The sequence below is a fragment of the Lolium perenne genome, chromosome 3, assembly GCF_019359855.2.
Source record: "Lolium perenne isolate Kyuss_39 chromosome 3, Kyuss_2.0, whole genome shotgun sequence".
Lineage (NCBI taxonomy): Eukaryota > Viridiplantae > Streptophyta > Magnoliopsida > Poales > Poaceae > Lolium > Lolium perenne.
This window is the reverse complement of record NC_067246.2, coordinates 318,128,266-318,155,995: the sequence shown is the minus strand read 5'-3', so window position 1 is coordinate 318,155,995 and position 27,730 is coordinate 318,128,266. Positions and strand designations below refer to the sequence as shown.

Here is a 27,730-nt window from a genome sequence, read left to right as displayed (position 1 = left end):
GATTTTTGGGAGAGAACAAACCGGGGATGCTCCCCGTCGCATGTGTCCGCCGTGGGACAGCCTCCTCCGGCAGCAAGGAGAGCGGTAGGCGAGGTGGGGGGTTGTGGCAGTGGTGCGGGGGTCGCCTCGGAGTTGACCGAGAGCGACCCGGAGGCTAGGGTTTCGTGAACAGGTGATTGATCACCAGCCCTTTCTTAATTAGAGGCAAGTATAATTTTCTAGAATGTAGGGAAGAAGAAAGTGACATTGCTGACAAGTGACAACTGAGGAAGTTACAGAAGTACAATTTGTAGTGACAACGTTTGATACTCCACAAACAACAAAACAATAGAAGGGTGATATGTTGAACCTGTACGGGAGGTCTACAAGTGAAACTATGTTAGTAACAATAACTTGTGAAGTGGGTGAGCATGAGAAGGTGCAAATTTCTGATTAGTTCAACTCGGATGCGAAAAGGGGAAGACATATGATGGCTCCAAGCGAAAAGGGGAAGACATATGCGAAAATTTTGCAGGACGATTACCCCCGGGTCGTCCCCTCCCTCCGACTAGATTTAGGTGTCGGACACATAGTTGAAGCTTTTTTTACATTTTGGTCCTCCCGCTTTCAAAGTCGAAACGATCGACTCCCGATCAATCGATCTGATCGTCCCGATCGAGCGCTGGCGCCGGCGGCCTCCCGCCATTCGCCGGCCTCTGTCGAGCTCGCCTAGCGCCGCCGGCCTCCATCGAACTTGACTGTCGCCGCCGGCCTATGTAGAGCTCGCGCTGCCGCTAGCCTCCGTGGAGATCGCCTCTCGCCATGGTTCCGCCGGAGATCACGCCGCCAGCCTCCCTGGAGATCGCGCCGCGCATGGTTCCGCCGGAGTTCGCGTCGCGCATGGTTCCGCCTCAAGGAGGGCGGCGCTGCTAGGCCAGTATCTCATCCCTCATTCGGCCACGTCTGCAGCCTTCTCCCGCAGGCCACTCCACCAAGCTCGCCTCTCGCCGGCGGTCGCTGCTCGCCTCCTGCGTCCCTGGGTCCACCTCGAGGAGGGCGGCGCCGCCGGGCTAGTATCTCATCCCTCCCCGGCGGCCGCGCCTGCAGCCTTCTCCCGCAGGCCACTCCGCCAAGCTCGCTTCTCGCCGCCGGTCGCCGCTCACCTCCTGCGCCCATGCGTCCGCCTCGAGGAGGCCGGCACCGCCGGGCAAGCTTCTCCTCCCACCCTGTAGCCGTCCCTCCGGCCTCCACCCTGCAACCTTCTCCCGCCGTCTTTCTTCTCGACGAGAAGGCATGGACGCAAGGTTGATCGCTGTCGCCTCACCTGCCGGAGCCGTCCCTCGCCATTGTCCGCGTTGATGAAGCAGAGCAGGATGAAGCAGAGCAGCAGCTGGAGCATCCTGGATTCTGTAACACATTGCAATGTCTCCATTTGGTAGGTCCTCCAATCTGCATCACATGTTGATTTGGAGAGTACATGAGTATAATGTAAAGAGGAATAGCATTTTGTTCTTTGAATCTACAAACTAGTTCAGTGAGTATAATGTAAACAGGAGTAGTTGTGCAGATCCTGTAGACTGAATATGAATCACTAGTTCAGTGAATAAATCAGAACTGTGAGTCTCCATAAGCAAACAAAATTTCAATGTCTTCCATTCTGTATAAGCAAACGACATTCTTTCATTTTGAGCAGGCTCCTTAAGTAATCATATATACTTCAGAGATCAGTAGAAGAGGCAAAAGAGATTTCTGAAACCTTGACTGTTTGATGTTTATTTAGAGGATTAGATGCTGATTGTTTGAAACTGAAACATGGTGGCTCTGTTTATTGCTTCTGAAGTGCTGAAGGGTATTGTCTGGAGTAGGATTTCATGTTACCTTGTCTGGTTGTAGTTTGCAACCTTATGGAAGTAAATAACTGCAAAGGAAAATTAAAGTTTGCACTGCATATAAATTCAGACAGTGTTAACTGTCACTTGCATATAAATTCAAGTTTCAGAACTTTGAATGATTTGGAGTACTGCAATGGAATACTGCTTGAAAGCACATTTTCTCATTCATATTATCACAGCAATATGCAGTAAGGACAAGGTTTGAGTACCTTTTCACAAAAAATCATGATCATTCCAGTTTTAGAAATACTCCAGTAAGAAAATTGTAAAGTAGGTTGCTCCAGTAAATTGTATAGCTCAGCTTTTTCAAATATTCATCACAGTATTCATCCACTAAACCATAACGATCATTGGAGTAGCTTTAATGGGATATACCTTTTCTGCTTCTTCTTGGACGACTGTCATGACCTGAAGCTGCAGTTCTCTGATCATGCATTACCCGATGCATTTGATCATTCTCTGAAACAATGGTTCAGTAACTAGAATCATGCAGTACCTGCAGAGAGAATTCACAACATTATTCGTACACTTTGTTATAATTCTATGGATTATAGCGTGATCATTTTTGTAGGCTATGGACAAGAGAACAAGAGGAGTACAATATAACAAGAGAAAGAGAATAAACAAGAAGATGAGATTCCAATATGAGGATCCGATAATCCTCTACAATGAGGAAGAACAATCTACATCCAGCAGGACAATGCGAAACCTCATGTCCTCCCAAATGATGAGGGTTTTCGACAGGCCATAGCACAGACTGATTTGGACATCAGGTTGATGCAGCAACCTCCAAATAGTCCAGACCTAAATGTTCTAGATCTATGCTTCTTCAGGTCTCTGCAGTCTCTCACCGATACATTAGCACCAAGCAACATCCGGGAGTTGATAGAGGGCGTGGAGGAAGAATATAATAAGTATGCGGCTGACAAACTCTCACGAAGCTTCTTGACACTCCAGTCATGTATAATTGGGGTAATGGAAAAAGGAGGAGGGATAGGCTACAAAATCCGCCACTTGTATAAGAACCGCCTCCAGGCAGAACGTCATCTAGGAATCTCTCTAACTATCAAGGCGGATCTGCTTGTAAAAACTAGAGATCTTATAAGAGCCGCTGAGGTAAGGAGCCATAGAATTTAAATTGTTTCATATTGCTCATAGAATTTGAATTTGAAATTTTAAAATTTATGCAGGTGCACACTAAGCAACACTCACTGCCCATTCCAAAAATAAAGCTACAGAGCTCCAATGAAAAGGAAAATAAGAAGCGGAGCACCCATTCGAGAGAAGGAAAATAAGAAGCGGAGCACCCATTCGAGAGAACCTCATTTAGTGGTATGTACTCCTCTTGTCATATGTTGGTGCCATATGTTGGAGTAAAATACTAAATGCGAAACACATGCATGGAGCTGGTCTTCAGAATATGGGAAACACATGCCTTCTAAATGCAACTCTCCAGTGCATCACTCACACTGTCCCACTTTTCCAGAAGCTCCGTTGCACCGACCACTACACTCCATGCTCATGTATGTGTGTAGTGTTCTATGGGAGCTTTTTGTTTTGTTAAACGTCCATTTTCTCACTTTGCTTTCCATGATTTGTTACCACATAGATGATGAAGATGGGTTTTGTTCTTTCTGCGCCCTTAAAGAACATATAGAGGAGTCAATTCAAAGGTCTGGGTCGGTTTTAATGCCAACAAGGTTTAAAGATAATTTAAGCAGTATCCTTTGAGTGGAGTTTATGTTTTCTCTTAACTTTGGATGATGCACATGACAAATGTTAAAAAAGATTGATAAATAAAGTCTGTCTATTCCTTGACAAGATTTGCCAGAATTAAATCCAGGTTTTATACCAGGTCAACAACAGGATGCACATGAGTTCCTTCGTTGCTTGCTAGAAAGTTTGCATAAGTGTACCCTTGATAATACTTGCGATGAGGAAATTATTGTCAAGCAGGTGTTTGGAGGTCGATTAAAAAGCCAGGTATGTATACTTTGTCATTGCTAAATTTTTTCGTTGCACTTGTGTTCCAACTAACGCAATTATCTTCGTACAGTTGACATGCCATGATTGTGGCCACTGCTCAGAGATATCAGAGCTCTTCCTTGATCTAAGCTTGGAGATTGATCCGGTTGATAACCTTGTTTCCGCCCTAGAATCTTTTACCAAGGTGGAGCGAATAGGTGGTGTAGAGAACAAGCTAACCTGTGATAGTTGTAATGCTGAAGTTTGTAAGTACAAGCGGTTTGTGATTGATGAAGCACCTGATGTCATTGCATTTCAATTCAAGCGCTTCACCACACTTGATGGTTCCATTGAGAAGATTGCCAAACATGTGGCATATCCATCAGAACTTGACTTGAAGCCATTCCACAGTGATCCAGACATGGAGGTGAGTTTTTCCGCTCTTTACTTCTTTTAGGTTCATCATTAAGCATATTTTGATGTTTTCCTTGTATTTTCACATTCATCAGGACCTAAATATGATCTTTATGGCCTTGTTGAGCATTCTGGCTCACCAAACTTTGGCCATTATGTGTGCACCATTCGTTCTTCACCAAGCAGTTGGCACTTGATGAATGACTCACTTGTAAGTGTCAGTAGTCATTTGCTCTTTATTTTCATGACAAATATTTTCATCTTCTAAAAGTTATGTGTGTTGCAGGTTGATTCCATTACTGAGACAAGAACACTACATCAGGAAGCATATATGCTCTTCTATGTTAGACAAGGATTATTTCCTTGGTTCTCAAGCTTGCTAGAGCATACTGTGTTGATGCCTGTGACTGAACACCAAACGAAGGTGAAGAAAACAAAGACTGCATCTGCGACTAAATCTTTTAAAAGTGTTTCCCTGGGTCAGAATGCACCGCAGTTAATGAAGGGCGTGACATCTGCACGAAGAAAATGCCTTCTGAAGAGCCTAGACTCACACAATGTGATGATTTGTTGAATTTTTTCCACAATCTAGTAGACAGACTATTATTACTCTTGCTCTTTTCAGTTATTAGTAGACTGACAAGATGCCATTCATGATAGAAACTCACAGCTTCTGTGTTATCGATATGTTTATTGGTGGAGTAAAAAACTCACAGGTGGCTACCCAGGATAGCTTTGGCAGTAGTAGCATACTGAAATAATTGACAGCAATATTCATTGTAAATATACTCCAGTAAGCAATATTCTCTGATTGGTTTCCGGTAAGCTTACTCCACTAAGCAATATTCACTAAGCATACTCGAGCAGAAGTTCTGTAAATATACTCAAGTAACGCAGTGCCGTGCAGCATATAATTCTAGACTGAACTCAAGACTGTAAAATTAGTCCATTTGCGTCAGGTTAGAGACTTTTTTAAGAAAACAAAAGAGACATTGAACTACTCCAGGCAAGCATTCCAGTAGAAATTAAAGCAATAGCCTAAGCAAGCTTTCCAGTACAATGACTAGCCGTAGTTCACATCAAGTGTGGATATCATCCAATGATATCAGCCATAGTTTACAATGTACAGAAACAAATCTTTCTGCAGGGATTAGGATTGGGATTGGTGACATAGGTGAAAACAAAAAAACAAATTGCAGCATCCAAAGACAAATAAGCTTCATGGATTTGGACTCTGAGAGCAAATTAAGAACACAGACCTTATTCCGGCGAAATCTGCAGAACTAGGAGCCGGCAATGTCGAGCTCGGCCGGATCGAGCGTCACCACGTCATTGGAGCTCTACCGCCGCCGCCACAAGTGCTGATTGGAGATCCTCCACCAAAGATCTCCACTGGAGCTCCGCCGTGCCGCCACCACCGCCACTGAGACATATGTAGAGATAAATCCCCATTTTTAGCTCAAGCTCGGGCGATGCGGCAGAAGCATACGATTGAAGCTCCATCACCACCGCGATTAGATCCCCGATAGCCACCGCCACCACTTGAGCTCCTCCGGGCCGCCGCCACCGCCACCGCGAGAGATCAGGCCGAAAATCCCCATTTTTAGCACCACCTCTGTGCGCAATAGAGAACGAGGGCGCAGCAACGTGATAGAGGGAGAGAGAGCCCGCGACGGGAGAAAAGGAGAGGCCGGCGACGTCGTGGGATGGAGGGGGAGAGGCGCAGGTGGTGGGCGCCGTCGACGGGAGAAAGAGGAGAGGGCGGTCGTCGCGGTCATCGCTGTCGTCACAAGGAAGAGGACGAGAGCGTGGGCGGAGGGGGCGGAAATTGGACGGGAAAAGAGTAGGGTGGTTACTGCAAAAATGCTGATTCGGCGGGTAAATCTAGTCCGGAACAAGTGTTTAATCCATCCACTTGTCTGAAGGGCAAGATAAATTTCTTTGGAACTTACAATCCAATAGAAAATTCTCTGTAAGTTCACTGTAAAATGCCATTATCCAACCAGTAATACCAGTTGATAAAAACATGAAGATTTGGAAGATGAAGATACCGCTCAAAATTAATATTTTTAGGTGGTATTTGCGTTGAGGAGTAATCCTAACCAAAAATAATCTTATGAAACGCTATTTGCATGGGAGTACGCAATGTGTTTTTTGTCAACACGATAAGATGATTAAACACTTGTTCTTCCAATGTTGTTTTGCTAGGTCTATATGGTCATGCATCCAACTAGCTTATGATCTTTATCCCCCGACTAGTATGGCCAACATCTTTGGTAATTGGCTTCATGGGATCGATCACAGATTTAGAACATTTATTAGGGTGGGGGCGCTTGCCATTATGTGATCTCTATGGCTGTGTAGAAATGACAAAGTTTTTAATTGTAAGAATTATTCTCTCTTGCAGGTTATCTACACGTGTACCACTACTCTCCGTTCGTGGTCTGCACTGCAGAAGGTGGAGAACCGCGACCTGTTTACGGAGGTCTGTACACGGTTGGAGGACACGGCGAGGAATACTTTTTCCCTACATGGGTGGCAGAATAATCTACGGATTGGGCCTTCGCCTTTACCTTAGGCGTTTTACATTTTCTCAGGCTGATATGTAATTCGCCTTTTTTAGCACTCCAGATTATTGAGACTCTTTAAACGGCTGTGTGCATCTTAGCGATGCAGAGGTGTAATTGCTTCTCATGGGTAATAAAGCGCTCATTATCAAAAAAATGAAAGTAAAGATCCATCAATTAACAAATATAAAGATGCCCTCATTCCACCAAAATTCATGTTTATTTTTATTTCCACAATCCAATGGCATAACCTAAGAGCATCTCTAGCTGCGTCCTCCAAATCGTCCCCAAAGGGATTTGGGTCGCACCGAACAAAAAAACGTTCTCAGCCGCGTGCCCCAAAGCCTCTTTTTATACGGTGCAGCCCGATACGGTGTCCGGCGCACCGAGCCCGTCCCCGCTACACAGGGGACGCTCCGGGGACGCCGGACACAACAAAAAGTGAGGTGAGGCGTGGCGAGCCAGACGCGTCAGCGGCACATTGAAGTTTAACCTAACCGTTGCCTACCTCGCGACGGAAGTAATTGGCTCGCAGCGACGGTGTAGTTCCCGCAGAGGCGCAGCGAAGCGTCTCGTTGGCCTAGCTCTGCGTGCTGGCGTTAATGAGCGTCACCACTCCCCCGCCTCCCTCCGGCCAATAAAAAGGGCCGCTCTCTCATCGTCTCACACACAAACCCTAGCACCTCTCTCCCCAACCCTGGCCGCCACCATCTCATCAAGAGTCGACGCCATGTCTGGTAGAGGCGCAGGCCGAGCTCGCGGCCGTGGTCCTGGCCGCGGCAGAGCTGCACGCTCGATGTCGGCTACGATGCCGTCGTCTTCATCGTCGGACCTGTAGGAGGTGGAGCGGCAGGTACTGTTCGAGTTCGTCGTCGTCCTCATGGGCGACCCACACGGCGTCCAGAGGCTGTCGGGCACCTTCGCCGACTTTGTCGCCCGCGACGGGCGCCCGGTCTCGCTGCATCTACGGGAGGCTGCCTACGGCTGCTGCCGGTGGATCGTGGAGGAAATCTACGATGCGCACGGCAAGATGTACCTCCACATCGGCTGGGAGAAGTTCGCGCGCTACCACCGCCTCGAAGCCGGCTTCGTGCTCATGTTCTCCTACCTTGGCGATGGGGACATGAGAGTCTAGGTGTTCGACGAGACGTGTTGCCGCCGGTACTACCATTGCGACAACGTTGTGGAGGAGGACGACTGAGTATTGTTTCTTCGCAGCGAAAATATGCACATAGGTTTCAGCTGGTTGTTCTTTCTCGAAAGAACCAACAAGGGCACCGTCAACAGCTGGATATTACAGTTTGGGTGACTGGGTGTGCCTGCGAGTGTTCTTTCTTGTCAGCAAACACACGAAATTATCGATGCCCGGCCTAGTTAGGTTTAGTTATTTTCCAATGTTTTATATTTGTGTCAACCATGGTTCAAACTATGTATTAGTTTGTGGAAAATCATGTTTTAAATTATATCTTCGTGTAAACCATGTTCCCAATTATGTATTAGTTTGTGGAATGTTTCTACTCTTTATTGAAATAAAATGCAAAAAAAACAAAAAAAAAGCGTATTTCAATGTTTGGGGGTGACGCTTTGGGGATGCGGCTGGGAAGCGACGTCTCCCAAACGCTGCACGAACAAAACACGTCCCCCAAACGCTTGATCTGACGCTGTTTGGGGGACGGTTTGGAAGACGCGACTGAAGATGCTCGAGTTCCTATGTTTCACTACAATTAGCACATTTTGAGGATATGTGACGCACAATCCTTGAAACGTTGCACACGGTGGTGCAGTAGGAGGGCACTCGGGCGTTCACGCCATTGTGCGTTGGCTCAGACAGCTCTTCGCTTGGCCTCATTGAAAAAAAAAAAAAAAAAAAAATGAATTAGTGCTAGGAGGAACTAGACACTAAATGATATAGTAGAAGCGGGACCTCGGCGTGAGAATTCCAGAAATTCGCTCCTGACAGGATTCGAACTCTGGTCGTTGAGGTACGCCACTGCGACCCCAACCACTGGGCTATGCCCACGTCCTCCGCTTGGCCTCATTGAAGAGCATTGTTCAGAGGCTCATCTCTGCTGGTCGCGGAGGCGCGAGGCAGTGGTGTGGTGGCGGATCTTTTCAGATCTGTCTGCCATGATATATGCGTGTGTGCAAATAAAATGCCTGTTTCCGCATACCTTGACATTTTTTTGGGTATTTTCATCGTGATGCTACGTTTGATCATGCGATATAATGCAGCCTAGTCGGTTACTCTCACCTGGCGCTAAGTGGCTGTGACTATACAGTCTACAGTCTAGGACTCTATGGGCTTAGTGCTATGCTCAAGGTCAGAATGAGCAATTTTTTTGGGGACCGAGAGATGAGCAATTGACATCTCGCAACCCCCACTTTGTGTGGCCAGCACCCAACCTTTAGCTGGATGGGCACCTCCAAGTTTAATGGAGGAGCCACCGACATTCCATTCACGAATGCCTCGCATCACAAAGACCTCCAAGCGATACAATATGGTATCATGACAGTGCATAGTGCTAATTAGCTAGTGAAAAAAACGAGGAATGAGATTGGACACACTCACTGTTGGGTGAAGCTATGAGTGGTGAATGATGGCTCTATTACGTCAGGCATGCTCCGCTTGAAGCATGTATATTTAGTCGAGAGAGTAAACAGAAAATATTTAGTGCCACACATGCAGATTCTAGAAATTGACCATGGGTAGCCTACAGGTTGATGTCACCAGCCGAGGAAAATGAACACTGCCGAACACAATCTGCGACCCGAACCCGACGAGGACAAACATCTTTTTTTTTTCCCAATAAAGGGGACAAACATCAAAGTTTTCTCAGATTCTTCTAAATCCGGATGCTAGATACATCTAAATTTTAATAAGTATCAGACAAATTTGGTGGGACTAAGGAAGTATGTGGTTGCATAGAAATCACAGACTAAGAAACAACCAATACTCATCAATCTGATAGCTGAGTTCTCTATACGAGATGTCTTTTTTACAATATTATGTAATTAAAAGTTCCACTAGCAACAAAATGACCACATCTCATGTTAAAAATCTTGCAAATTATTAGTTTACATTTTTTTCACGGAATGAAACATAGAAAATATGATAAAGCACACGGAAAAAAAAATCAGAATCTTCTGAGAGCAAATTACAGTACCCATTTTTTTTCGAAAAGGGGGAAGAATCGCCCCAGCTTCTGCATCCAAAGGATGCACACGGCCTTTTATTAGATTATTCGCAAACCTTATAAGAAGCAATACAAAAAATCAATCTCGAAGCCACCTCACTAGACCTACAATGGGATGAAGGGGGTGACAATACACCAACTGACATCATCCAAAAACCAAATGCCTTCCCAAACCGCCCAATAGCAGGTGAGAAGTACATCCAGTCAAGCAGACTCTCCACGCATGCCAACGCACATGCCACAGAAGTTGCTACCGCCGTCTTCCTCGACTCCATCTTCAAGAGAGATCATCGCATTAACCTTGCAAGACCTGCCGTCGATGCCACCATGACGCCAGACGGCCCCGCCATCCTGCACGCATACATCATTCCGCATCTGTCGTCGATACCCTGCAGCACCATGCCACCGAGCCTCAGCGCCAACAATGTGGTAGATGAATACCACTCCACCGACATCCGCCAACATCCAGCAGCTGCTCCAAAAACGATGCCCCAAGAGGTAGAACGACGCAGGGCGCGCCGCCATCGTCCGATCCGGGAGACCCGGACCTAGGGTTTCCCCCGGAGCAACACGAGTGAGAAACCGCAGACTGCGATGACGATGCCTTCAAGAAGGTAGCAGCGCGACACGTCGCCATCGTCCGCCAACCGAGGTCGGAGCACGGTTTTCACCGGCAGACGCGCATCCCCAACTCGCCGAGTGTAGTGCAAAGACGGGCAAAGATGACGCCTTTGACAAGGTAACGACGTCGACCGACGCCGCCATCATCCGCCAAGACCGAGATCGAGGCTCAGTTTTCACCGGCCGCCATGACACCCCGTACTAGATCACCATTGCCGGAAACCTATGTGAGATCCCATGATCCCCCACACATGACTATCAGCCTGGCCGACCACCTCCGACGAAGAAGATGACCACCACCACCATGCCCGGGGCTGCTGCCCCAGGTTTCCTCATGACGCGAGGGATGCCCACGAACGCCTCCCTGCCGAGGAGGCAGAGCCACGATAGGCAGATCGTTACCCGCCCCGGCCCAAACGGACCAAGATTGGACCCGATCCACGCCACCGCCGCCCGCCGCCTGCAGATCGACGCCATAGCCGTCGCCTCCCTGCGCCGCCGCATCAAGGAGAGGCCGGGCAGACGCCGCCGCCGTGCCCTCCAGGTCATGGGGGCTAGAGGATCGGCCACCGCCGTCGCCACGCCGCAGGGCTTTGCCCGGCAGCGCTCCCGGCGACGGCGGCGGGGGGGAGGGGGCCCTAGGGAGAAGAGACGGCTGCGGGGGAGGAGGGCCCCGGCGTGGCGCGGCGCCGCCGGCGCGGGGGCAGAGGAGGGTTAGGTCGGGGGCGCCCTCAATAAGACTACCCATTTCTAAGCACCGAAACATTACACAATTATGGCATCAAATTCATGGACGGTAACTACTCAACTGTTTTTTGAACATGTGGTTTTTTCCGAGGTTGACCCGGGGTGGGGGGGCATCCCCATTGTTTGTTGCATTTCATCAAAAGTAACCTGATAAACCCATGTTATTACAAACAAATTGGAGAAAATACAGGGTTACAAGGGAGAGAAGACAAATAAAATATAGAAAAAAAAAACCTACTAGAAGTAAGGGAACACATAAAAAAGAAAGGAGGAGGCACTGGAGGCTAGCATCTCAAAGGATGACTACCACAACTTGGCAAGGCGGGCAACGGGCAACGACAAAAGACCTGTAGAACTGAAACCATGAAGGGAGTCGGATAGCCGAGACTGGGGTGACGACATCGGTGTGTCGACCTTGTGGTCGAAGGGCGATGCAGAATTAAGTCACGCCACAAGGCACGAACCAGAGCAAAGTCATAACCAGTACACCACTTTGAGGGCCTCAAGCCGACCTCTAGGGAGTCCTCCGACGAGAACCTCGACGGCGCAGGCAAGCATACCGAAGGATCATGTAGCAGAATACATGGAGACCATGCATGGGCGCATCAAGAGGTTCACCGGCTCAGTCGAAGGGCGTCGGATAGCCCAGACCGTGCGACCACACCGGTGTCATCGACCAAGCTGAAGGGCGTTGTGCCACTGAGACTAAGCATAGTCGAAGGGCATAGGATAGCAGAGACTAGGGTGAAGACAACGGTGTGCCGCCCCCGTGGTTGAAGGTCAACACAAGCGGAGGCCACCCCAGGATGCCTAGGCAGCCCCGCCTGGGCCACCATGATAGCTTCCTAGCCATGGAAGGTTACGCGGCAAGGGCTGGCAGGAAAACGAGGGGCGCACCTATCGACGCGTGCGAAGCTCCAGAAAGGTTCCTCTAAGGAGGAAGAACGACGTAGAGAGCATCGTCACTACCAATTCCGGACCGTGCCAGGAACAAAGATTTCTCTCGGAGTTTTGGCACACACGTCGGGACAAGCTGACCTCCCCCCACACGGTGGAAAACCACAACCAAAGGTGAACACGGGCCACCAGACTTGCAGTGGCCAAAACCGCCAATGGTCCAGCCTGGATGAGAGGGCAGCCAACAGGCCCTAGTCCAGACCCTGGCCTCCACGGCCAGAACCATCGGGGAAGGAGGACCAGAGAAGCCAAGTCTGCTGCATGAAGGTCGGCAGAAGCTGACGCTCAAGAAACCAGCCTGTCGCTAGGGGCCGAGAGTGCTAGCAGGCCTCGAGGAGGAGCACATCTGCGGAAGGAGGGGCGGGGGGGGCTGAAGTGGAGCACAACCGAGCCGACGGCGCACATGAAAGGGGGGGACTTTGGTGGGATTTAGATTTTTGGGGGAGAACAAACCGGGGATGCTCCCCGTCGCATGTGTCCGCCGTGGGACAGCCTCCTCCGGCGGCAAGGAGAGCGGTAGGCGATGTGGAGGGTTGTGGCAGCGGTGCGGGGGTCGCCTCGGAGTTGACCGAGAGCGACCCGGAGGCTAGGGTTTCGTGAACAGGTGATTGATCACCAGCCCTTTCTTAATTAGAGGCAAGTATAATTTTCTAGAATGTAGGGAAGTAGAAAGTGACATTGCTGACAAGTGACAACTGAGGAAGTTACAGAAATACAATTTGTAGTGACAACATTTGATACTCCACAAACAACAAAACAAGAGAAGGGTGATATGTTGAACTTGTACGTGAGGTCTACAAGTGAAACTATGTTAGTAACTGTTATAATCGAGATGCACAATAAACGAAGAACAAAAATAAAACACTGCAGGGGACACAAGATTTTAACGTGGAAAAAGCTTGCAACACACAAGGGAAAAACCACGGGCGCTAGCCAGCAAAACTTCACTATTTCGGTGGTGTTTACAAACGCCGTGGGTGTACGATGATGCGACCAAACCCTAGCGGCGGCTTACAGGGAAAATATATAGACGGTGGCAACGATCCAAAGCCTACCGGCGACGGGCCTCGCTCCGCTTGTCAGAAGTTAGCCGCTTCTTGGAATTTGGATCACAATATAACAAACTCCACCTTGAGACAAATTCCTTGTAGCATGAACTTCAACAATCACCTGAATCAACAAAGAAAACACTTGCTGGCGCCAATAGCCACTTGGGCTAAATAGTTATACCAACCAAGCTTGAGCAAAGCTCAAACTTGGACACAGGGACATGCTTAGTCATCATATCAGCAGGATTATCATGAGTACTAATCTTGCATACCTTCACTTTACCTTTTGCAACCACATCTCTGATTGCGTGGTACTTAATATCAATGTGTTTTGTCCTCTCATGGAACATCTGATCTTTAGTAAGATAAATAGCACTTTGACTGTCATTGAACAACTTAATGCATAATTATCTCCACAAAGCTCAGCATATAAACCTTTCAGCCAAACAGCCTCTTTACCTGCCTCAGCAATAGCCATGTACTCAGCCTCAGTAGTAGATTGTGCAACAGCATCCTGCAAAGTAGCCTTCCAGCTAACAGCACATCCACCAACAGTAAACACATAACCTGTGAGGGACCTTCTCTTATCCAAATCGCCAGCATAATCTGAATCCACATATCCGGCGAGCCCCTCACTAATTTGCCAAACCTCAAGCAAGCTTTTGATGTGCCGCGAAGGTACCTAAAAATCCACTGAACAGCTTTCCAATGTTCTTTACCAGGTGTCGAGGGTACTCCTCGCCAATGCCCTCCGATAGGGGCTTAGGGTTGACGGAATCCTGCAAGCTGACACGAGACATCGGTTCACAGACAAGCGGGGAGAGCAATTTACCCAGGTTCGGGGCCCTCGATGAGGTAAAACCCTTACGTCCTGCCTGTCTGTTCTTGATTATGATGATAATGGGTTACAATGGGGTGCCGAATAATTCGGCTGAGATCTCGTCGAGATGGCTAATCGCCAAGGTGACCTAGCTCTAAGCTTTTGTTGGCTAAGATTGATCATGTCCTCGGCAGCCCCTCTCCTGGCCTTTATATAGGAGGCCAGGTCTCAAGAGCTCTAACCGAATACGACTAGGTTTACAATAGTTTTAGATCCGATCTTTCCTTGTTTGAATGCTTCCTTGTCTTGCCCATCAAGGAACCTTCTGGTGCACCGTCCTAGTGGCCCGCCTTGCTTCCGAGTGTCTTCATGGGCCTCCAACTAGATGGTACAGGATAGGGCAACATCGGTTACCCGAAGGGTAGTGCCCACGTCAGTAGCCCCCGAGTGTCTAGCCGAAGATAGTTCGGGTAGAGACTAAAACACGTCTCCTCCTGATGTTCTTCTCCTTCATTATCCTTGTTCATCTTGAATCTATTTCACCTTCTCTATCGGGTGCGCGTCAGCGCTCCCGATAGGAGTAGCCCCCGAGTCTAGGTACGGATGCTTACAATCCGTGCGTAGACTCAAGTTGTACCACTCGAATATTTCGTTCTACCAAAGTTTTTCTGCAAATCTCCATAGGTCATCCGATATATTTTCTTTATGCAAGGGATAATGAGTAACGTGCCCAACTTTTTTTGGTTAACTGTCGATGGCAAAACAACGTTACCCTACACAGAATCAAGTCCCCGGGCATGATCCTGGAGTGCAAAAAACTTCTATCGTGTGTGCGTCACGCGCTCCCGATGGGAGTAGCCCCCGAGTCTGGGTGCGAGTGCTTATAACCGAGTGCAGACTCGAGCTATTCAAACAATTTTTCTTCAATCCCTTCTTCCTTCGACTGCTCATTCTGTCGGGTGCGTATTACGCACTCCCGATGGGAGTAGCCCCCGAGTCTGGGCGCGGGTGTTTGCAGCCGGGTACAGACTTAAGTCGAGCAATTATCTCTTCCTCCAAAACATTTTTTCCTTCGAGTCTTCATTTTATCGGGTGCGCGTCAGCGCTCCCGATGGGAGTAGCCCCCGAGTCTAGGTACGGATGTCTACAAGCGGGCGTAGACTTAAGTCCTTCATCCGATAACTTTTCATCTTTCCTTCGAATGCTTCTAGCTTTTTTCATGACGTCACTGATGACGCTATACTGAGACCTTGATTCTGACTGACAGGACGTATCCGGCTGGGACTATTCTTTCTTTGTCTGGCCCTCTTCGCACAGTCACCAAGGCGTCTTCTCGATTTCTGCAATCTTTAATTGAAAAGATCCATTAAAGGAACCGGTAGCAACGACACGTGCCTACACAGCTGACATAGGCATCCCAAATGGGCCTGCCGAACATAGTACCCGGGGTTTACTGAAGGCCCACTACCCGAAGAATAAGAAGATTCGAGAGCCCAAGATGTATTTAAGGAAAAGATAGAGTTGTAATAGGAAGTGTTATTTGTAATCTGGCGGGATGAGTTAGAAACCGTCCCGGACTCTGTAAACTTGTATAGCACGAATCCCTCGGCTCCACCTCCTATATAAAGGGGGAGTCGAGGGACGAAGAATCAATCGAATTATTGTCTGCAAACCCTAGTTTTCATAATCGTCGAGTACTTTTCGGCTGAAACCTTCGAGATCTACTTACCCTCTACTTCCAACTAAACCCTAGCCTACAATCCATAGGCATTGACAAGTTGATACCTTGTCAATTGGCGCCGTCTGTGGGAACTAGAGGCGTAAGGAGCTGATCTCGATGGCACGCTCAAGATCTTCGACATCGTCAACCGCAAGCAACACAATGGATCGAGGTAAACAGATCGCTGCTGGTCTTGTCGATTTTGTTCCTCACCCACCCTCCCGTTTGGATGCATATGCGTATCTGGCGGAGCCCATGGAGATGACATTCGGAAGGTTTCACTTTCGCGTCGAGAAGGAAGGATCGTATCGTGTCGAGATTCCGATTTCGTCGGGATCGTCGGCGGTCGATTCTGATTTTTCAAGCTATGCATCGTCAACCGAGTCAGGAGAAGAAGAAACTTCGGCGACACGATACGTCAGCACCAGAGCAAGAGAGAAGCTCGCCAAGATCTTCAACGACATGTCGTTTGAGTCATCTGCGGACTCATATATAAGCGATGGCTCAAGCGATGTCGACAGTTACGACTTCATCGACAAATCTCTCACAGTGGGCAAGGTCTTCATCAATCTCAATGATGATGTCACCAAACCCAACGTAGATCTGAGTACAAAGTATCATCAGATTTACGCCATTGAAGATCAAGAGGAGACATCTGAGGCTTTCGACAGTCTGGGAAATCCATACGTCGATCCCTCCAATCTGCGACAAGGCCTGGGCAACAAATACGTCGGGCCAGAGCCGCGAGATAGAGTTCAACTTTCACAAGCAGCGTGGGACAGAGCCGCGAGAGCTATGAACGGCACAGAACCAATGGCTACCACAGCCACACCAGAAGAATTGCAAGCATATCAATATAGGCTCGCACGAGCTGCCAGGGAATTGGAAAAACAGACAGCTGAATTGAACAGGAGGAAGGAGGCAGCTTCTGCATCCAGCAGGAGAAGGGCAGATCTAAGTCGACAATCTAGAACTACGGGTGATAGCCACCGGGAGGCGCGGAACAGAGCAAGATCAAGGCTGCAACATATACCCGAAGCAGAAAGAGAGCATTTGGTCCAAAACCTCGACATGTCCTTTATGTCGATAGATACAAGAGGAAATATCATCCCTAAGACACCAGAGGCTGGGTATATGGCGACACATGCTTTTATCCTTGCATCTAAACCACCTCCAGGTGATCCAAGGGAAACACTATACAATATGGCGGTAGCAGGAGTTGGAGCTATGGGGACAGCGTTTGTATCAACGCCTCCCGAAGGAGCGGCAAGACAAAATAGTCCACGACCCGCAGCAGCAACAGCGGCAGCACCTGAAGGGCCAAGTGGAGCAAGAGACACAGCAGCACAAGCAAGAGTCGACAGAGCGCGGCAGAGCAGAAGGGATCATCGGCAATCTCCGGAGCTGACCGACGAAGATATGTGTGGCTTGCCATGCTTCACGAGGAGAGTCCGGAAAACTCGAGTCCCCTCAGGATTCAAGTTACCCGATAATTTCAAGAAGTTCGACGGCCTTCAAGATCCAGAGGATTGGCTAGTCGACTATCTGGAGACGGTGAAGCTGACAGGAGGAACTAGGGCAACAGCCATGCAAAGCATCCAGGTGCATTTGAGTGGAGCCGCACGATCTTGGATAAAGAAACTCGCTCCAGGATCCATCGACAGCTGGGAAAGTTTCGAGGATGTGTTCGTCAAGAACTTCAGGTCCACGTGCAAAAAACCCGCGTCGTTAGAGGAGTTGAGAGCGTGTCGACAAAAGCCAGATGAGCCAATGAGAAAGTACATCCAGAGGTGGAATATCATCAAAAACTCGGCAGAAAATATATCTGACGAGAGAGCAATAGATGCGTTTGTCGCAGGAGTCAGGCGTGGAGATTTTGTTGAGGACTTGGGAAGGACCAATCCAAAGACAGTATCCGCGTTAATGGAGATAGCAAATAAATGGGCAGATGGAGAAGACGCTGTCCACAACAAACGACACAGGTCGCCAGAGGAGGACCGCGGTCGAAACTATCAACCGAGGCGAAGATTTCCTCGGCAGTACCAGAACTACGACGCTCCAGGACAAATTTCGGCAGGTTTTCGGACAAATACAGGAGGAATCAATAGAGATGATTACCAGAGAAGCAATGAACAGCGAGGTGATAACAGGGATGATTCACGCAACAGGCAACATAGCGGGCCTAGGTTCCCAAGGCCTTTCGTGTCCCCTGAAGAGATGATGAATGGACCGTGCCAGATGCATTTTTTCCTCGACAGCAACGGTAAAAGACAGTCAGGGCACTTGCAGAAAGATTGTCGAAACTTTCAAGCAATGTTGCGGTACGCAGAGAACGCTAATGCGCGGGCAGCACAGAGAAATCCTCGAGAACCCAGAAGCGAGATTCACTTGCCGCCTCCTCCCGCGATTACAGACGACAATCGGCATCAGCTCATACTAGCGGCAGCACCTCCACCACCACCTTATGTTGATCCTAACTCCAACGGAGCAGTGTCGATGATTCAGAAAGGAAGGCCGTCCAATAGAGCTCAGAAAGTAATCTCACGACAGGTGTTTATGGCAGAAAAAATGCCTCCACCAACAGTTGAGTACCTTAATTGGTCAGGACAAGATATCGGCTTCACAATAGCAGATCATCCGCAGCAAGTTCCTCGACCAGGGCAGGCCAACACTTATTCGCCAGTTATCGCGGGATTTGATGTCTCTCGAGTGTTCATAGACGGCGGCAGCAGCTTAAACCTTATGTATGCAGATACATTGAGGAAGATGAACATATCCTTAGCAAACTTGAAACCAACAGACACAAGGTTCCACGGCATCACACCAGAGAAACCAAGTTATCCATTGGGAAAGATCAATCTCGACGTTCAGTTTGGGACCCGAGAAAATTATAGAATCGAGAGGCTCGAATTTGAAGTCGTGGATTTTCCGTCGCAATACCACGCTCTGTTGGGACGACCAGCATATGCTAGATTTATGGCGGTGCCACACTATACATACCTGTTGTGGAGGATGCCTGGACCAAAGGGACCAATCACAATCAAAGGAAGCTTCGCCTTAGCCGATAAGTGCGACAAGGATTTTCACCGGTTGTCAGAAACCTTCGGGATGCAAGCTGAGTACTTGGCGTCAAAAAGCATGACTGATTACGACGTACTGCCAGACGTTGGAAGGCCAAACAAAGAATCAACTTTCAGTACCGAGAAAAATTCAAAAGAGGTGCAGATTCACCCGACAGACCCGAAAAAGACGACATCTATCGCAAACGACATGGATATCGCATAGGAAAGCGCGCTCGTCAAGTTCCTCCGTGAGCACTGGAAAATCTTCGCATGGTGTCCAGCTGACATGCCAGGAGTACCCAGGGAACTTGCCGAGCACCACCTAAACTTGGATCCACTAGCGAGACCAATCAAACAACCTTTGCGGCGTTTTTCGGAACCAAACCGCAAAGCCATGCTGTCAGAAATCAATCGACTACAAGAAGCTGGTTTTATCAAAGAGATATTCACAGAAGCCACATGGGTAGCAAATCCTGTCTTTGGTGCCGAAGAAAAACACTAAGGTCCTTCGCATGTGCGTCGACTTTACGTGTCTCAATAAACATTGTCCAAAGGATCACTTTCCCCTCCCGAGGATCGATCAAATTATCGACTCCACGGCTGGATGTGAACGTCTTTCCTTCCTGGATGCATATTCTGGTTATAACCAGATCAGATTGAAAGAAGAAGACGAAGTAAAGACCGCGTTTATTACACCTTACGGCGTGTTTTGCTACAGAACAATGCCCTTTGGACTAAAAAATGCGGGAGCAACATATCAAAGGATGATGCAGAAGTGTTTGGCGACACAGATTGGGAAGAACGTGCAAGTATACATTGATGATGTCGTCATAACATCAAAAAAGGGGGCAACGCTGATCGAGGATCTCAAGGAAACCTTCGACAACCTTGATAAGTTCTGCCTCAAACTGAACCCGACGAAGTGTTCCTTTGGCGTCCCAGCAGGAGAACTTTTGGGGTTTCTAGTCTCAGCAAGAGGGATTGAAGCAAATCCCGACAAAATACAAGCTATCGTAACAATAAGGAAGCCAACAAAGTTGAAGGAGATACAACAGCTAACGGGGCGAGTCGCAGCTTTGAGCAGAGTCGTCGCTAGGCTGGGAGAAAAAGCGCTGTCGTTCTACGCTTTGATAAAACAAGGAGATAAATTCCAGTGGAACGAAGAAGCCGACAGAGCTTTCGAGGATTTGAAGCGCACAATTTCGACACCACCAATTTTGGTGGCGCCAAAAGAAAGAGAACCTCTCCTGCTGTATATCGCAGCCACGCCCCAAGTGGTGAGCACGGTGCTAGTTGTCGAAAGGGAAGAAGAAGGAAAACTCCACGGCGTGCAGAGGCCAGTATACTTCGTTAGCGAAGTTTTATCACCCTCAAAACAAAGGTATCCGCAGTACCAAAAGATAGCATATGGAGTGTTCACGACAGCACGAAAATTGCGCCACTATTTTTCGGCACATCCGATCATAGTGGTCAATGAAGCTCCCTTGTCAAATATACTGAACAACCCAGAAGCTACGGGTCGTGTCTCCCTTTGGGGAATAGAACTTTCCCCTCGGGACATCACGTATGAAAAAAGAAAAGCAATAAAATCGCAAATACTGCCGGACTTCATCGCAGAGTGGATGGAGTTGCAAAATACAGGACCTCCAGATTTGTCGAGAACCTGGACCATGAACTTCGACGGGTCCAAAAGACTAGAAGGGGCTGGCGCAGGAGTAGTACTCATATCACCTGAAGGCGACAAATTGAAGTACATCCTTCGGATGACGTTCCCTAACGCATCTAACAATGAAGCAGAATATGAGGCCCTCATACACGGGATGAAGATGGCGAAAGCCTGTGGTGCAACTCGACTGAAAATCTTTGGCGACTCACAGTTGGTGGCACAGCAAGTTATGAACCAATGTGACGCAGTCAATGATAGCATGATGGCATACAAGGAGGTGTACAACGAGCTCGAGAAGTTGTTCGATGGATGCGAAGTAAATCATATTAGTAGATTGAGCAACGACGAAGCCGACGTTCTTGCAAACATCGGGTCGCAATGCCTTGCAGTCCCGCCAGGGGTATTCTGGGAAGAGATAACAGAAAGATCCACTAAGTCGACAAAATCAAAAAAGAAGGAGAAGAAATCCTCGGGAGCTACCAAGGAAAAGCAAGAGGAAGAAGAAGAAGATCAGGACCTGGTCATGGTGATACAAATACCGTGGATGCAGCCGTACATATCATACATCCTCAGGAAAGAAATACCCGACGATCCAGTCGAGGCAAGGCGAGTAATTCGACGCTCCAAAGCTTTCACGGTGGTCAAGGGAGAATTGTATAAGCGAAGTATTTCAGGCGTCTTGCAAAGGTGCGTCACACCCGAAGAAGGAAGAATAATTCTGAAGGATGTACACGAAGGAATATGTGGCCACCACGCAAGTAGTCGAGCTATCGCAGCCAAGGTCTTTCGGGCAGGATTCTACTGGTTGACAGCAATCGAGGACGCCAAGGACATAGTAAGAACTTGCGACGCGTGTCAAAGGTTTGCCGCAAAACCTCACTCTCCAGCATAGCTAGCACCAATACGATTGTCTTGACCCTTTGCTCAATGGTGACTTGATATGTTGGGCAAGTTACACAAATCCTGGACAGGAGGAAAGTAGTTCATGCTGGTAGTCAATCGATAAGTTTACAAAGTGGATAGAAGCGAAGCCGATAAATTCACCAGACGGAGCATCCGCAGATAAAATTCGTAAAAGGCCTCGTCTTCAGATTTGGAGTGCCCCACAAGATCGTCACAGACAACGGCAAGAACTTCACATCCCATGAATTCAAAGATTATTGCGAAGAGGTGGGTATCAAGCTGAACTTTGCGTCAGTTGCACATCCTCAAACCAATGGGCAAGTCGAGAAAGCCAATGGCATCATCTGCAATGGCATCAAGAAGCGCTTGTTAGGACCACTGGAAAAAGCTCGACATACTTGGCCAGAAGAACTACCAAGCGTGTTGTGGAGCATCCGAACAACACCAAACACAGCAACGCAGGAAACTCCGTTTTTCCTGGTTCATGGAGCAGAGGCAGTACTACCAATCGAGATAGAGCACAACTCTCCACGTGTCGCTGAATATGATGAAGAAACGTCGACAAGAGCGCTAGAAGACGACGTCGACGCACTTGATGAAGCTCGAGATGAAGTACTATCTCGGGTAACCAAATATCAACAGGACTTGAAGAATTACCACAGTCGACGTTTGCGGCCAAGATCTTTTCAGGTGGGAGACCTAGTTCTTCGACTCACGCAAAAAAGTCATGAAAAACTCGAGTCACCATGGCTTGGCCCTTACATTGTCACGGAAGTAATCGGAGGAGGAGCATACAGGATAAAGGACAAGAAGACAGGGGTGGAGGAGCCAAACCCTTGGAACGTGGCGTAACTTAGGCGGTTCTACGCCTAGAGTCGAAATATAGTCCTTGTAAAACTTTAATGTACTGAAACGCCCGCGAGTTTTCAGACGCACTCTTTTCCTTTTTCGGGGCACCGAGTGGGGCCGGAGAAGGTTTTTAATGAGGCGGGCTCGCGGTGCTGCAATATAATAAAGATAGTGGTAATATAACTTTTCTTCTTTATCGACATGATCAAAGTCTTTGCTCCGGCGAATTTCAATATAGTTCATCGACAAAAGAAAAGCCTTGCCTTGGTATTCAAATACCTCGTGAGTCAATAAAAATACAAAATAGTACTCAATAAAAAGCTCGGGGGCTCATATTCGCCATAAATATATAAATGCCTTGGTTCAAAACCTCGCAAATATTCAAATACAGTAAAGAGTCACCGAAACACTCGGGGGCTAGACAAACAGAGAAATATAATGATTGCTTTACAATATAATCATAGTCATGGATTACAAAGAAGAAATATCGACAAGAGGAAAATAACTAGTCTTGATTCAATATGTCATCAAGAGTAACTCTGTTTTCTTCAGGAGCAGCACCAAGAAAATCGGCATAATGGCCATCGGCAAAAAAGTCGGCATCCATCCGAAGAAGGTCCTCAATCATTTCTTCGGCTATAGGCGTAACCTTCGTGTTAATCCTGTCGACACCGACTCTTCGACGTTTTACCTTTTGATGAACTTTCGCGACAACTTGGGTAAGGTCAAGATTCGAGTGGCAAATCTGGAGCATGATAAGAGCAAATCTGGCGCCAGCTACCAGTTGAGCTTTGACAAAATCATGGATACTGCGAGCATCTTTGAACCTTTCCATCAATTCAGGAAGAGTTTTTGGTTGGACGTTCCGAGGAAACATAGAGTTGTAAACCATGGACAAGGTCTTGGTACAGAAGTCAAGGAAATCGCGAGTTTGAGAGGTGCGATCTTGAAATCTGACAATTTGGCGGGTCCTCTCTGGGGTAGCCCAAAACAAAGAACCATGGTCCAGGGAAAGATTAACAAGGAGGTTTGTCCTAGCATTTACCCTCTCTTCCTCGGCAGCAGCATCAGTAAAGGCACCTATCAAAACAAAGAAGTGGAAACCTTTAAGAGACAATAGCATGAAGATGAAAGATATCAGAGGATGAAACAGGCATACCCGACATATCTGCACTGGCTTCATTCATTAATTCGAGCATGAAATTTTCTCGAGTAGTCGCCTTTTCAGCCTCGGAAGCAGCAATTTCCTTAGCAGCCACGGCCTCGCGAGCTTGCTGGAGAGCAACTTTTTCGGCTTCAGATGACTTACGAGATTGTTCCATCATCACAAGTGTTTGCTTCTTCGCATATTGAAGCTGCTGTCGAAGTTCGTCCAGTTCTTGCGACAAGGTATCGTCGACAGGTGCAGTATCAGCAAAAGCTCTCCCCGCGCGAGAAGAAGAAGGCGACACATTGGAAGGAGCGGAAGTTGGAGTATAGTTATCAAATATCAACTGAAATTTAAACAGGACAACATCAAACGACAAGCAAAGATAGAGTTTTTCATTAATCTCTTGGAATAATTACAAGGGCATTACAGTGGAGCTAAGGAAATACCTGTCGCCAAACGACTACTTTGGCGACAAGAGCAAAAGAAACAAAGAAAAACAGAGGCATGCAACTAGACCTCCGGCCTTGATGAGCTAGGAGTCGACGCTGGCTTAATCCCGAGATAGGCCAAGATCTTCTTCGTGTTGGGCTTGGCTGCCTTGATCAGCGACTTCCACCTTGATTGCTCTATTTGCTCGGTGTCGCCAACTTTCATCCAGTCAATAGTCTGTCGACTGTCAGCAACCAAAGCGACAGTGTTTTCAACGGCAACCTTCATATTCTCTTGGCGCATCTTTAGTCCAAGGTCTTCCGGCGTATTGAACATCTTGGCAAGGTTGAGGAAAGTCGCGGGCTCCTCTTTCTTCGGGGAGAAGTAGGGGAACAATGCCGACAATACTGCGCTAGCATTCGACACACCTTCACGAATCTCGGACCCATGAAGCTCCAGATAGGAAAGCGCGTCAAGGAGCGGGTCATCGACAGGATTCGTCAGATCAAACTCCTGGTTTGTTTGGACTGTCAAGGAAACAAAGCATTAGTGAAAAGACAAGAAACAATGATTCTCATAAAGATAGAAGGGATCAGCAACATTACCGAAAGTGCGGCGACTCTGAGTTTTCAGGCGCTTGAGGATTCCTTCTTCACGAGAAGCTTGCGCAGCTTTGTGCTCATCTAAGGCAGCTGTAGCATCCTCAAGTTTTTTCTGCAGTTCCTCGACACCAGCAGCTTTCGCCTTGGCTTCATCAGCTTCGGCCTTGGCTTTGCTAGCAGCGAGTTCGGCTTTCTTGCGAGCCGCCTCACTTTGCTCAAGTTTTCGAGCAAGTGCGTCGGTGCGTTCGTTGGCCTCTGCAAGTTTCTCTGTCGAGGTATGGAAAAGAGAGAGAAGAAAGATCAAAAATCACGACAAGCAACAGGAGTAAAAAATCAAGGAAAAACAGCAAGTATAAAAGTCGTTACCTTCGGCTCTATTAGCATATTCACGGTACCCAATAAATTGGGAACCGATGCGGAGAAGATCCTTGATCATAGGCTGTTCAAGGTGAACACAGCAAGAGAAACATTGGCATGAAAAAAAAAATAAGGAAAATATAGATGTCGACAAGCTTACATCATCTAAGAGCAGAGTCGACGAACTGCCCAACTGAGGGGCAGGTTCAACAATCTTTTCAACCCTTGTCCTTTTTGGTGAAGGAGCAAGGGGGCTTGATGGTGGAGTAGTGGTGACGACGTTTTGTTGAGGAGGCGAGGTTTCTTCTCCTTCAACTAGCGTGTCTGAGGCAAGTACAGTACGTGACGTGCTTGTCCGAGGAGCCACGTCAGTAGTTGGAACTTCTTCCTCGTCATCACTATTAATCAAAAATTCGGCAGCATAAAAAGCAAGACAAGATAAATATTTCGAGTACAAAAATAGGGAGAAATAAAGACGACTTACGAGCTGACGAGGGATTCAACATAAGGATCGTAAGCTGCCTTCGGATGAGAAGGAACAACTTCTTCAGCCTTAGAGGTGCCAGAATCTTCAACATCAGTCCTTTTCCTTTTGTTCCTTGGAGAAACAGCAGGAGGAAGGGATTGCGTCGATTCACTGGCTTCAGACTCTTCTTTTTCATGAGAAGCCGCAGATTTGTGAGAACCCGCGACTTCACTTTCAGGAATAGAAGAACCTTGAGTATCTTCGGCAACGATGGCCTGTTCTTCGACTTCTCCACCCTCCGGAAGAGGAGGAAGGGAAGTCATAGTAGGATGGTTCTGTAAAAAATAGTGACCAAAAGGAAAATTAAAGAGATGACAATATAATGAGATGCAGAGAAAGTGCAAAACAAGATAAAAACTCGGCAAGACAAAATACCTCGGGGAGTGGATTGGCGGCGCTGTACGGTTCCACGCGACAAGAGGAAGGAATTGGGTCTTTACCCAGGCGAGAAAGTCTTCGAATCAACTTCTCCAAGTCCTTGGTGGAAAGATCACCGGAGATTCTGTTGGCATCATTTTTACCAGAATACGTCCAAAGGGGATTTTTGCGAGCCTGAAGAGGCTGCACTCTAATCCTAAGGAAGTAGGCAGTGATTTGAACACCAGACAGCTCTTTGCCTCGAGTGTTTTGAAGCTGACGAATACGAGACATGAGCGCCTCTGTCGCCTTTTTCTCTTCCTCGGAAGCTTCGGCATCCCAGGAGCGGCGGCGCTGAATTCTGGCACTTTCGTCGAAAGGAACTATGTTGTGCTCAACGGAGTTGGCGCTTTCTTCGTGAATGTAGAGCCACTTTTTGCGCCATCCTTGGACAGAATCAGGAAATTTGACGTCGAAATAGTCGACATCAGTACGAACACAGATAACAACGCCACCTATGTTATAAGTGACGTTGTGGGAGCCATTGCGGCGGAGGCAGAAAATGCGTTTCCACAGAGCCCAATTGGGAGGGATTCCGAGGAAGCATTCGCAAAGTGTGATGAAAATAGAAATGTGAAGGATGGAATTGGGGGTCAATTGGTGCAGTTGAATCCCATAAACAAAAAGAAGACTGCGGAGGAAATCGTGGATTGGGGTCGAGAGGCCGCGGATGAGATGATCAACAAAACTAACCCGATACTCCATTGGAGGCTTGGGGTAGCTTTCTTCGCTAGGAAAGCGGATGGCGTCCTCCTTCTTCATGAGGCCAAGCCTCTTCAGCATGTTGGTGTCTTCGTTGGAGATTTTGGATCTCTCCCACTCAAGATCCTCGGCGGCCATCTTGGATTCCGGAGTGCTGTGGCGAGTCAGACGCGCGCGCGGTGGCATCAACGGCAATGGCAGAGCAATGTGTGTGAGTGCGGAAGATCAGAGAAAGATTGGGCGCAGGAGAAGTTTTGCGAAGAGGAACAGGTGAGCGGCGCAAGCGAGGGGATGAACGGAGGTTGAAGAAAGGTTTATATAAGAATCGGGTGAAGCAGTGTGCCGTTGGATGAAGAAATCGTGTGGTGAGAATAGATCTTCTAGATACAAGGGTAAAAAGGTATTTTTACTGAGATAGGCGTTACCGTACGTGCGCCAGAAAAAGCGGAGGACATGTGTCCCCCACTTGCACGACGTGTCAACGTGGTGGAAGCAACGGACCCACAGGGCAGAAAAATCACGACTATTCGAGAAGGATGAAGTAAATTTGATTAAGGGAAGCATGTCGACAAGAAAAATAAAAGAAGATTGGCGACAGGAAGAATTATTCAATACTTCGGGAGCCTTTGATCAAAAACAAGTTTTTCCCCAAATGCTCGGGGGCTACTTCGACAAAAAGTAAAATTTCGACTATGGCAATATAGAAATTGCGGGAGCCTACAACCAAGCACAAGTTCTTGGCTGTAGCCTGGGGGGCTACTCCCATCGGGAGCGCTGTTCGCGCACCCGAGAGATAAAAAAAGAGAAGAAGAAAAAGATCATATTGGGAAATAATGACAATATAGCGACAAGGTGGACTAAAATGTTGAGCCTACAACCAAGCACAAGTTCTTGGTTGTAGCCTCGGGGGCTACTCCCATCGGGAACGCTGTTCGCGTGCCCGATGAAATTAACAAAGGAAAAATAGAAAAGCAAGAGAGTATATTTCGAGTTATAGTTAACTCTACATATACTCCCATCGGGAGAGCAATATAAGTCATATTTGACTCGATAAAATGTGCCATTCCAACAGCCGGAAAAGCACTCGACAATATATTCTCAGAACGCCGAAGTTGCGATCAATTTCTGAATGCCGCAAATTT

The 27,730-nt window shown here is 47.8% G+C and overlaps 1 long non-coding RNA gene across 1 annotated transcript; it reads right to left on the bottom strand.

Moving 5' to 3' along the window:
- Nucleotides 1–226: 226 nt before the first annotated feature.
- Nucleotides 227–5,928, bottom strand: LOC139837715 (uncharacterized). The gene is made up of 3 exons (XR_011754351.1): nt 5,510–5,928; nt 2,247–2,367; nt 227–1,428 (listed from the first exon to the last, which is right to left on the bottom strand). It is a non-coding gene; the product is annotated as an uncharacterized lncRNA (long non-coding RNA).
- Between the last annotated feature and the right edge of the window lie 21,802 nt (nt 5,929–27,730).